The sequence below is a fragment of the Bacillus rossius genome, chromosome 14 (genome assembly GCF_032445375.1).
Source record: "Bacillus rossius redtenbacheri isolate Brsri chromosome 14, Brsri_v3, whole genome shotgun sequence".
NCBI lineage: Eukaryota > Metazoa > Arthropoda > Insecta > Phasmatodea > Bacillidae > Bacillus > Bacillus rossius.
Genome location: NC_086341.1, coordinates 22,825,506 through 22,835,987, shown reverse-complemented (window position 1 = coordinate 22,835,987; position 10,482 = coordinate 22,825,506). Strand labels below are relative to the sequence as shown.

At 35.2% G+C, this 10,482-nt stretch overlaps 1 protein-coding gene across 1 annotated transcript in view; it reads left to right on the top strand.

Annotated features, from left to right (window-relative positions):
* The first annotated feature begins 4,168 nt into the window (after positions 1-4,168).
* LOC134538934 (probable cytochrome P450 6a13) overlaps positions 4,169-10,482 on the top strand; it is a 28,393-nt gene continuing 22,079 nt past the window's right edge. The window contains exon 1 of the mRNA XM_063380550.1: positions 4,169-4,212. The gene's annotated coding sequence lies outside the window, so the exon portion shown is untranslated. The remainder of the gene's footprint in view (positions 4,213-10,482) is intronic.

The following is a 10,482-nucleotide window of genomic DNA, read 5'->3' as shown; positions in this document are numbered from 1 at the left end:
GCACCAGGTGGTCAGACAGATCAGTCCAGTTCGCAATGTCAGAGAGACGCATGCCGTGGGATTCGAGTGATGATTCCGAAGATGATAATATCCTGCTGGCTCTCACAGTACGTAAACGTAAAAAGGAATAAGTTCATGAAGTTAATATAAAAACAAATAGTTTGAAGAATTTCATCATTTGATGAAGCAGTTGTTTGTGAGGACCAAAACCCAATTTATGTATTATTCCAGGATAAATTCAACTCAGTTTGATAGCACTCCCTTGGAATCAAATCCCAGGCATTGTCCTACATATCCTGCCTTCTACATTCTTCCGTCTATTTATTCCATTAACATTGATATTTTTGTAATCTTTTAACTAACATATCCATCACTTGATAATTTAAAGCAAAATACTAAGAGAAATTAAACTTTATAAGAAGCAAACGTAGAAGAAGTACAACACAATTCCGCGCGAACACAATTTATTATTTTTTTTGTTACCTGCGCATGCGCGAAGTCAGAGACTTTTAGAAAAATAGTCGAGAACCAAACACCTGGCGACGTCGTCAACATAGTGAACGCATCTTTGCGTAGCCAGTGACACCTGAGTTGCAGCTGGCCATATTTTACTCGTGTAGCGAACATCGCGAACATAGAGAGCATAGCGCCCGGTGTGGCCGTAGCTTTAACATCCTTACGCTAGCTGTGACGACTTGTGAAGTCCAGCATTGTTAATTTTATAAATCTCTTTTCAACGCATGTCCGGGATCAACAATGTTTCCTCTGCTTTTGTTAGCCCAACATTTCGTCTTCCTTTCGTACTCTTTATCCTGTAGCCAAAACCATCCCGATAAAAAATAAATTCATAATAGTTTTTCGTTTCTTCATGAAGTCAATTTACTAAATTTAATTGCTGGATTCACAATGCCACGACATACACGACACGACAGGCCCAACGCGCTCAGTAGACACTGAAATACAAGGTTACCTTGAAGTCAACACGATAAAATACTCACCCCGACGGCTTGTAAGAAGTAGATACTATTTCTAATTTCATGTCGTGCCACACAACGGAAAAAAAATTTAAGCCTTACAGAATAAAACTTCAAAAATATTTACCTACTTGATAAATTTTTAAGCCGAAAAACAATATTTCGTTACGTTTGGGTACACTTTCAAATTTTTAGTTTGCTTTCAACTGTTTATTGCATTTATTTTTTTAAATTTTAGCATAGCGAACAGTGAAATTATTATCTGTCTCTTATCTACATGTCTGTAGCTTGCTTGTCTTTATCTAAAATATACTTAAGCTCACTTTGTGCAATAGACGACTAAATGTTAAATTGTTATGCACTTCAACTGTCAATTATAGTAAATAAAAGGGCCTACAATCTTTTTAGCGCATTCTATAATGCATTTTATTTAAGCATTAAGCTTGGAAATACTTGCGCAAAGCCATAATAAGAGTTGGCCGTGTTTATGTTGTCGTGGTATTGTGACCCAACGCTATTAACTCTGTCGTACTGGAACGACGTACGATGAATGATCTGATTTGTCGTGTCGTGTTTGTCGTGGATTTGTGACTACAGCATATCATTCATTGCACATACCTATTAACCTCCCTAGGAACTTCAAAGTGGCATTAAATTTATACTTTTCTTAACTTTTTCGTCCTATCTTGGGATAAACTTGTAATTTAACCTATGCGATAGCTTCAAAATAGGTGTCCAAATATTGATTGTCGGAAACTTTAGTGATTTTATAACCTCCGTTTTTTGCACGGAAAGCTCAAAATAAATTTTCTAACCTTCTTTCTAAATATGTTATAATGGATACCATATTTACAAAAAATATAAACATATTTTATCCTAATCCTGTATAGTTTCAATATTTTCTAATGAAAACGTAGAATGCCTATTCTTTCGTTATAAAATGTTTTATGATTTTAAATATACATTGGCATGATGCCTGAATGAGTAAAATCGTTTTAGAATAAATAAAATAAAATTATTTTTTTTAGAAAACTACACGAACACAGTATCAGTCAATTTTATAAAATAAAGAAATAAATCAAACTATGAAACATTTATAGTCAGTTATGTATGCGTGTCTTTATTTAAAAAAAAAAAAAGTTTTAATAATGCACCTTTTTAGACGAACGAGTGTTGTAGAAGTAAATACTACTACGGAGTTTTAAGAAATCAAAATCTAGGGGCGTGATATGAAGTAAAAAAAAAAACACGTGAGCGAGTCATTCAGTGCTCGTCAGTAATGTGCAAACATCCAACCCCAGTAACGAGCAAATTCATGTATTATAACACTGCAAATGCACTTATAATAGAAAACTTGTACACGAAATTTAGAGTAGAAATCATTAAAATAATGTCGAGCGTGAAAAAAATACGAGAATTATGTTTTTAACTACATTTCTTGACGTGAATCACACGTAGTTTCCGCACCCGCCGCTATAATTCGTTACCGGAGCAGCTACGTAAACTATCGAATCATTCAATTTGCAGAGAGAAATTTTAAACTATAAAAAGAAATGGCTCCATAAAAGCGAAAAAGATTTTATAAAAATACAAAACTGGGGCTTTGGGCTTGGTTATAGACACGGATTTATATATATATAATTATATATAATATATATAATTATATATATAATATATAATTTTATATGCATAATGTTGAAATTCACTAAACTGTTATTACAATAAAGTTTTCCTTTTTCTTTTTGAACCTTGGTTCGCACCATCCCCTACAGTTTTCATTAGCGTGCTTACAGACCTCCGTTCCATTCATAAAATTACGTCTATCAAGTGCCGTAAATCAAAACCGATATTGATCTTATCTTTACTAAATACGTTAACGTAATTTCATCAAATATTTGTCTTTCAAACTTTGTCTTAATTAATTTAATCAATGAACGGACATTTCCGTGTGAACGCCGAATGCATGTGCTGGTAAGAAACGTCTGTACCTCGGGGAAAATAATTCTGCCAAGTCTCCCCACCTTTGAAAAAAAAATCCCACTCTGATCACACCGGATATCGAACCTCGGATCGCATGGGTTGATAGCGGATGATCTGACTCCTAAAAATCCTTGTCCCCTGATAACTACAGTATGCCCATAAAGTTATGTACCAGTAATACATTTTAATAGTATAATCTGTAAGCGTTTTAGAGTTTTGGTTCAAGGTTAATGAGTAACTCAAACAGTTTCACGTAAGCGTCATGCGCGAGTACTGCTTTGTTGTTTTCTCGCTTGCAGGGCCACCTGCGCTAAATGGTAGCTCCTGAGCGTATGGCGTTTTGTGTTCTGCAATTTACCGAGTGTGAATCTGTAATTTCAGTTTAACGTGCGTTTCGTTTAAAGTTTAATTGTAATCCCCAGGTGTGGCAAAAACATCCGCTAGCCTCCGCGTTCACCTGACATAACGCCATGCTATATTTTCCTTTGGGGCTTTATGAAAGATAGTGTCTACGTTCCGCCACTACCTAATGATTACCAGAGTTGAGACACAAACTTGAAGAGGCTAGTGCTTCCGTTAACCCGGACGTGTTAGCCAAAGTATGGAAAGAATAGGACATGAAAGTTGGATGTTTGCCGTATAACTAAAGGTGCACATATTGAACATTTGTTAAGAATAACTATGTTAGTATACATTCAATTTGATGTATGATTTGTGGTAAATAGCCTTAGTTAAACTATTATAATATACCATTGAACCTGAAACATTATTTTATGCACATTCTGTATACTGAACTTAAAGCTGATGAGGTTTCAAGAAAGTTAAATTAACTTGGAGAAATAAACATTGGAAAATGTAACTGAAATTCAAGTGCAAAAAACTTTGTTTGTTCTTTGCACTTGTAACGTTTGTAATAATTAAATTCGTTGTCAATGATTCGGAATACAACAGACGGTTGTGTGAGTAAAAAATTAAATTAAAAAATTTGTTCTAGAATTTCATATCACTTTTGAAATTATTCATCAGACCCACTTTTATCATTACCGAATGTATGACATTTACTTCGTGCGTGACGATAAATGTTTACCTTCAGTGCTCACTTGACAAGCGGTTATCACTTTTTACTTTGTTGCGGTGACAAGAGTTGAAATTACTGATTGGCGCCACACTTACAAAGTAAATATAAAAGGGCGTAAACGCTTTGACGTTAGTAGACGTTAGAGTGGAAACAAGACTGGAAAAAATATTCAACGTGTCTGTAAGGGAATCACTTTTTTATTTTTTAGCTTTTATAATTCGGAAATACACAAAATCTTAATAACCAAACAACTCACACAGGCTGTTAAATTTTACTTTTGGAGCATAAAGTATTATTCGTCAGGTTATTTTGTCTTTATAGAAGACAATCTGCAGTACCCATCTTTGCCCGGGCTGAACACCGGGTGATATATTGTCCGCGAGTTACAGTAAAATGGATAGCGATATGTCCAGTGTGTTGCACATTAAGAAATTACACATAATTACTGTTTGTGTATCTGTGACCTATGATTTTCTGTTTACCCAGGGCGATCGGTTGAAAGGTTTAGAAGTTGATGCGCTACAGCGCCATCTAGCGGCGAGTTACAAAAAAAATGGATAGCATAAAAACCTTCTTAATGATAAAAACACTTCGATGTGCCAAATTTCATGGCGATCGGTCAAACGGTGTACGAGTTTATCGACGTCATACATGCCAACATCCAATTATATATATTCTTATATTTCGTAATTTTAGGGCTTTCACTTTTGCGGAAAGTGGGTGTTCAGGACCTCGAATGGTTTGGAACACTCCATCTCGAAAGAAATTATATTTGAAATTCCTGAAATTTTCGAAATTTTGGGGCTTTGTCCCCAGAGGAGGAGTGGTGATTTTGAGGACCCTGAATGGCTGGGAAACTATAAAAATCGAAAGAGAATGATATTTGAATTTTTTTAAATTTTGGGGTTTTGACCCCTGAGGGGGGTGGGTGTGTTGTTGAGGACCCCGAATGGCTCGTAAACACTCCAAATCGAAAGAGAATAGGTTTTTGGAAATTTTGGGAAATATTTTTAATTATTGGGTCTTTGACTCCTTGTGGGGGGAGGGTAGTCTGAGGACCCCGAATGGCTTGGAAACACTCCAAATAGTAAAAAATGTATTCTTAAATATATGAAATATTTGAAATTTTGGGGTTTTGCTTTCCCCCAATCCCCTTACCACAAATTTGTTGGAGAAGACGTCTTTGGGTAAACGTTCCGCCATCCCCCGGACACTTTAGTTCGTAATGACTTATTTTTAATACAATTTCCTCCAATTTTTCAAAATTTTGTGGCTTTATCTTTTGAGAGGTTTAGGTGGAGGTTCAGGACCTCGAATGGTTCGGAACACTCCATCTCAAAAGAAATGATATTTAAATTTCTGAAATTTTCGAGATTTTGGGGCTTTGTCCCTAGAGGGAGAGGGGTTATTTTGAGGACCCTGAATGGCAGGGAAACACTTAAAACCGAAAGAGAATGATTTTTTAAATGTTCTAAATTTTGGGGCTTTGACCCCTGTGAGGGGGGGGATGATGTTGAGGACCCCGAATGGCTCGTAAACACTCCAAATCGAAAGAGAATAGGTTTTAGAAATTTTGGGAATTTTTTTTATTATTGGGTCTTTGACTCCTTGTGGGGGGAGGGTAGTTTGAGGACCCCGAATGGCTCGGAAACACTCCAAATAGTAAAAACGTTTACTTAAATTTAAGAAATTTTTCAAAATTTTGGGGTATTGCATTCCCCCCCTCCCACAAAATTGGGTGGGAAGTCGACTTTGGGTAAAAGTTCCACCATGCCCCGGACACTTTGTTCGTAATGACTTAATTTTAATACAATTTCCTCCAATTTTTCGAAATTTTGTGGCATTCACTTTTGTGGAAGGAGGGTGGGGGGGGGGGTGGAGGTTCAAGACCTCGAATGTTTCGAAGCACTCCATCTCGAAAGAATTGATATTTGAAATTCCTAAAATTATCGAAATTTTGGGGCTTTTTCCTAGAGGGGGGGGGGGTTGGTTCGAGGACTCTGAATGACTCGAAAACACTTAAAAAGGAAAGAGAAAGATTTTTTAAAAAAAAATCAACTTTCGCAATTTTGGGGCTTTAACCACCTGGGGGGAAGGGGGGTGATGTTGAGGACCCCGAATGGCTCGGAAACACTCCAAATCTAAAGAGATATAAAGGAATATAAGAATGTAGGCATTTACGGTACTCCTATCTACCATAATAACAATATTGACAAATAGAAAAACTTATTACCTACCTATGAATAATTTTCTAAATTAATTAATAAATAACTCTATGTTTATGAATTTACGTACATACATAATATTAAACTTCAAACTATACAAATATAAAAAATTAGTAGGCCGTACCAACCTATGTATAAATTTCGAATAAATTTATAAGTTTAAGAATTTATATACCTACATAATATTAAACTTCAAACTATCCACACAATAAAAAACCTAAGAATGTTAGTGTAACTAATTTTTTTTATTTGTCATAATACCTCAAATACGTATGTTTACAAAATGAAACAAAGTATAAATAATGACCAATTTGACAAAAAAAAAATTGTACAACTTGAATGACATTGAAAACATACACGTGAAATTCAAAAGAAATTTGAGTGCCCTAGGTAGGGAGAAAAAATATATATAAAAGAAATTAAATAAAAAAAATGGGTGCGTGTACTTAGGTACGCGCATGAGAAGTTATACTTCTTTGGCATAATTAAAAAATAGTTTTTAATTGCATGCAAAAATATTTTGTGGAGTCTCTCCGCCCGGAAGAAGTAAAACTTCGTAATGTGGAAATAAAAATAGGAAGGGGTAGAAATTTGATTTTTAGTGAAATCATATTGTATCAAATCAAACTAAAAAAATAAAGGAAATAAATTTGTAACGATTCATAGATTGATCTTCAGAGAGAGAGAGATAGAGAGAGAGAGAGACCTATTGAATGTATATAAAACTTACTTTATATGAGAGAAGATTTTCATGAAATAAATCATGAAATCATTCAACGATAAAAGCTGTTTATTTAATTAAGCGGACGGGTTAGCCCCAAGGAGGAAATTGACGCGGCAAGACCTTGTGGACATAGAGAAATGACACACACTCACTATTTATGTGTTTATGAAACATGATTTTTTTCTGCAGTTTAAATTGTAATATACAAAAACGGTATTGAAAATTGAAACAAATATGGCGACACTACAAACTGTCAAGATATTTATTTTTTTCTTACTCTCTACTTAGTTCCTTACATTAGAAAAACGTAACGTAATGGCTTGAAAGCTATTGCACGGCAGGCATAGAGGAATGACACTAACAGTTTGTATATCTATGACACACATTACATAAAATTAAGATATATTTTTTCAACCCGTTTAAAGATTTTTTTTTAGACAAAAGATAGCATATGTTCATCCCCAGGATATAATCTATCTCCTTGCCAAATTTCATTACGATCCGTTCAGCCGTTCAGCCGGGAAAAGGTAACAAACAGACAGACATATATACAGACAGACAGAGTTACTTTCGCATTTATAATATTAGTATTGATAACAAAGTATAAAATAATCCGATTTAATGTGTTTGATAATACGTACGCAAATCATACGTTAATACTTACGGCAGCAACACAAAAAGTCCCAATCTTTTTAATTTTTTTCCAGCGATTGCTTTGAATATTTTTGAACATATTTCATTAAATCCTACCTGTAATTTTCACTAGAATATAATCATTTTAAAATGTGCACACAAAAAAAAATTCAAATAATGATGCAATTTTTTAAAGGAAATTCATAATCTAGCATCAGTAATGTCAGTGGATTTTCCTTTTTCATTTGTGAAACGGTTTTTAAAATTTTATCCTGTCAGATTTTGTGCAAAACTTTAATGAATGTAAAAAAAATTTCAGCAAATTATTGTTTCGTATTGTAGGTGTATTTGAAACATGAGAACACGCGAATTTGTTCGTAACCGAGGTTAGATGTTACACATCACTGGCGAGTACTGGAAGATTCGATCATTTTTTTGTAGTGAAAAGTTCTATAGGAAGGGTTGGATAGGGAGTAAATTCATGTAAGTCGTCATCGACATGATCACGCGATGTGTTAACGATAACACTGTATCTGTTCAAATTGTGTTTTTGTTCAATTTTAAATCTTAAGTATACGATTATTGTGCATTAAAAAGTGAGTTAAAAATATATTAACATTCTCATATAGATATAGTTTAAATAACAAAGAAAACGGAGTATTTGTAGCAATACAACCTAAAAATTAAGAAAATCATTATTTATTTTTTTAATACCTACAAATACTATGCAATGCGTATTTTATAGTAATTTAGGAGTTATTTTACTAACGTGATAAAACAAATGTAATGTGTGATAATATGATTTCGTAAAAATTCCGAAAAAGTCTCTGATTTTTTATAATAAAATATTTTCTTATGTTACACAATCATATTTTACAAAGTCAGTATTTCTTATTTCAAATTATATTTATATTTTCTTAACTCTATTATTAATATTAATAATAGTTACTTCTATTATTATTATTAATTATATCATTTAAAGTTTAGGAAAAAATGTTGTGCACATTATATTGTTATTCTCTCTTAATATATATTTTTTATATTTTTTATATCCTCGATTCTGTGTGGAAAACGTTAAAGATGTCTTCAGACAACTGTTTGTTTATAGTTTAAAGTTTTCACTTCTCTCAGCAGTCCTCATGACTGCTTTGGATTTTTTTTTTTTGTGATGTGTTCGTCTTATTACCACACAGGCAGAGGTATATTTCCGATGATGTAACTTTACCATGATTTTTATTTTCTACACCATCTACTACGCTCAAGACGGGGAGCTGTTGTATCTGACCCCTGCAGCGTTCTGACGATGGGGTGTTCTGGGTTCCTGTCCCAGTCAAGGCATGGATTTACATTCAGACAGTCTGAATTGGTCGCATATCTGCCAGTGTCAATAAAACTATCAAAAATAATTGAGTTTCTATAACAACTCAATTAAATAAGAAATTATTTGTTCTTTAGTTGTGAGAATTATAAATGTCGGTGTTAATAAGCAGAGCATTAAATATTACTGGTTGTTTCACACGCGAATACTAACGTGAATTTTACACGTTTTAAAAGGAGTCAGCTAAAGGTAAATGAGTTCTGTGTGCGGGTTTTGCTAGGCACCCTGTCTTTGAAGTTAATTACGAAGACTTGCAGCGCCTTTTCCCATGACATTACACTTAGTGAATATATGTTGAACATATTTGTAGCAGAACCATAAGTGCTAGGGAGATAACGAGTTTAAATTTATTAAATAGCTATTAATAAAAAAGTGATGAAAAAAATATAAACATGGTTCGTTGGACCGAGGCAAAATGTTATATAACGACGGTTTCGAATACCCAAATATAATTTACTTAAGAAACAGAAACGCAGCTTGAGCATGGGCCGACTTAACACTGCTTTCCACTTTCTATGTTTGCAATAGGCAGTTGCAAAAACTTTTTAAGGATGCAGAAATAAAGTAGGTAGAAGGCTAAAATTATACTTTTAATTACATTAATCAAGTTTATACTTACTAAGCTACCGAAAAGTAAAAGCACTTGCCTCTTTTAGATCAGTTTACTAAGAATTTGAATTTTTTTTGTGAACTCGAAATTTAAAAAAAAATATCCATATTAATAAATTTTATTCTTACAGCGTTACTTTTTAAGTTGCTTGGTGTCTTGCATCTTGCTTGTTTCATATGCGAACATAGATTTTTCTTGGAATTTGTTACGTGTTACTTCTTTGTGCTCTTGGCGTCCCTACTGGGCCTGAATCACGACAATATCGGGCGGAGGTCAAGCAGGCGATGATGTTTCGGTTGCCCCTGCAAGGCCGTGGTTTATTATTCCGTGCCGTCGGAAAAGGGGTGTGGAGGGGGTAAGTCTGCGTCCGCTCACGTGACCCAAGATGGCCGGCTCGCCGTTGAAGCAGGGGTGTACCGTCAGAGGTGGAGGTGATAATTCGGGCGAGAAATAGAGAGAGAGAGGGAGGAAGGGAAGAGAAAGACGGGGAGCGAAAACTGGTGGAAAGCTAAGGCTCTCCTGATGATATGCTTGCTGATAAGGGGCCCACAGTTTATCACCGTGGAAGGTCGCGCAGGCCCCAGGAAAGTAAAGAAGAGTAGTGATGGGGGAGGGGGGTTAGGCGGGAAAGAGATGCAACGCGCTTAAGACCCGCGCCAACATGCAAATCGGGATGCTATTAGCAGTCGCCTTTGTGGAAGGGGTGAAGGTGTTGGTAGGTTGGTTGAGGGGAAGTGGGCGGGTGTTGGTAAACCCCCTAGCACCCCCTCCCTCCCATAACTTTCCACACCTTCCCCCTCCCTCCTACTTTCCGCCCTGGAGAAGGGCATGTTCACACCTCGGCAACGCCGCGTTAACAAGCGCGGTGCCCCTCCCACTC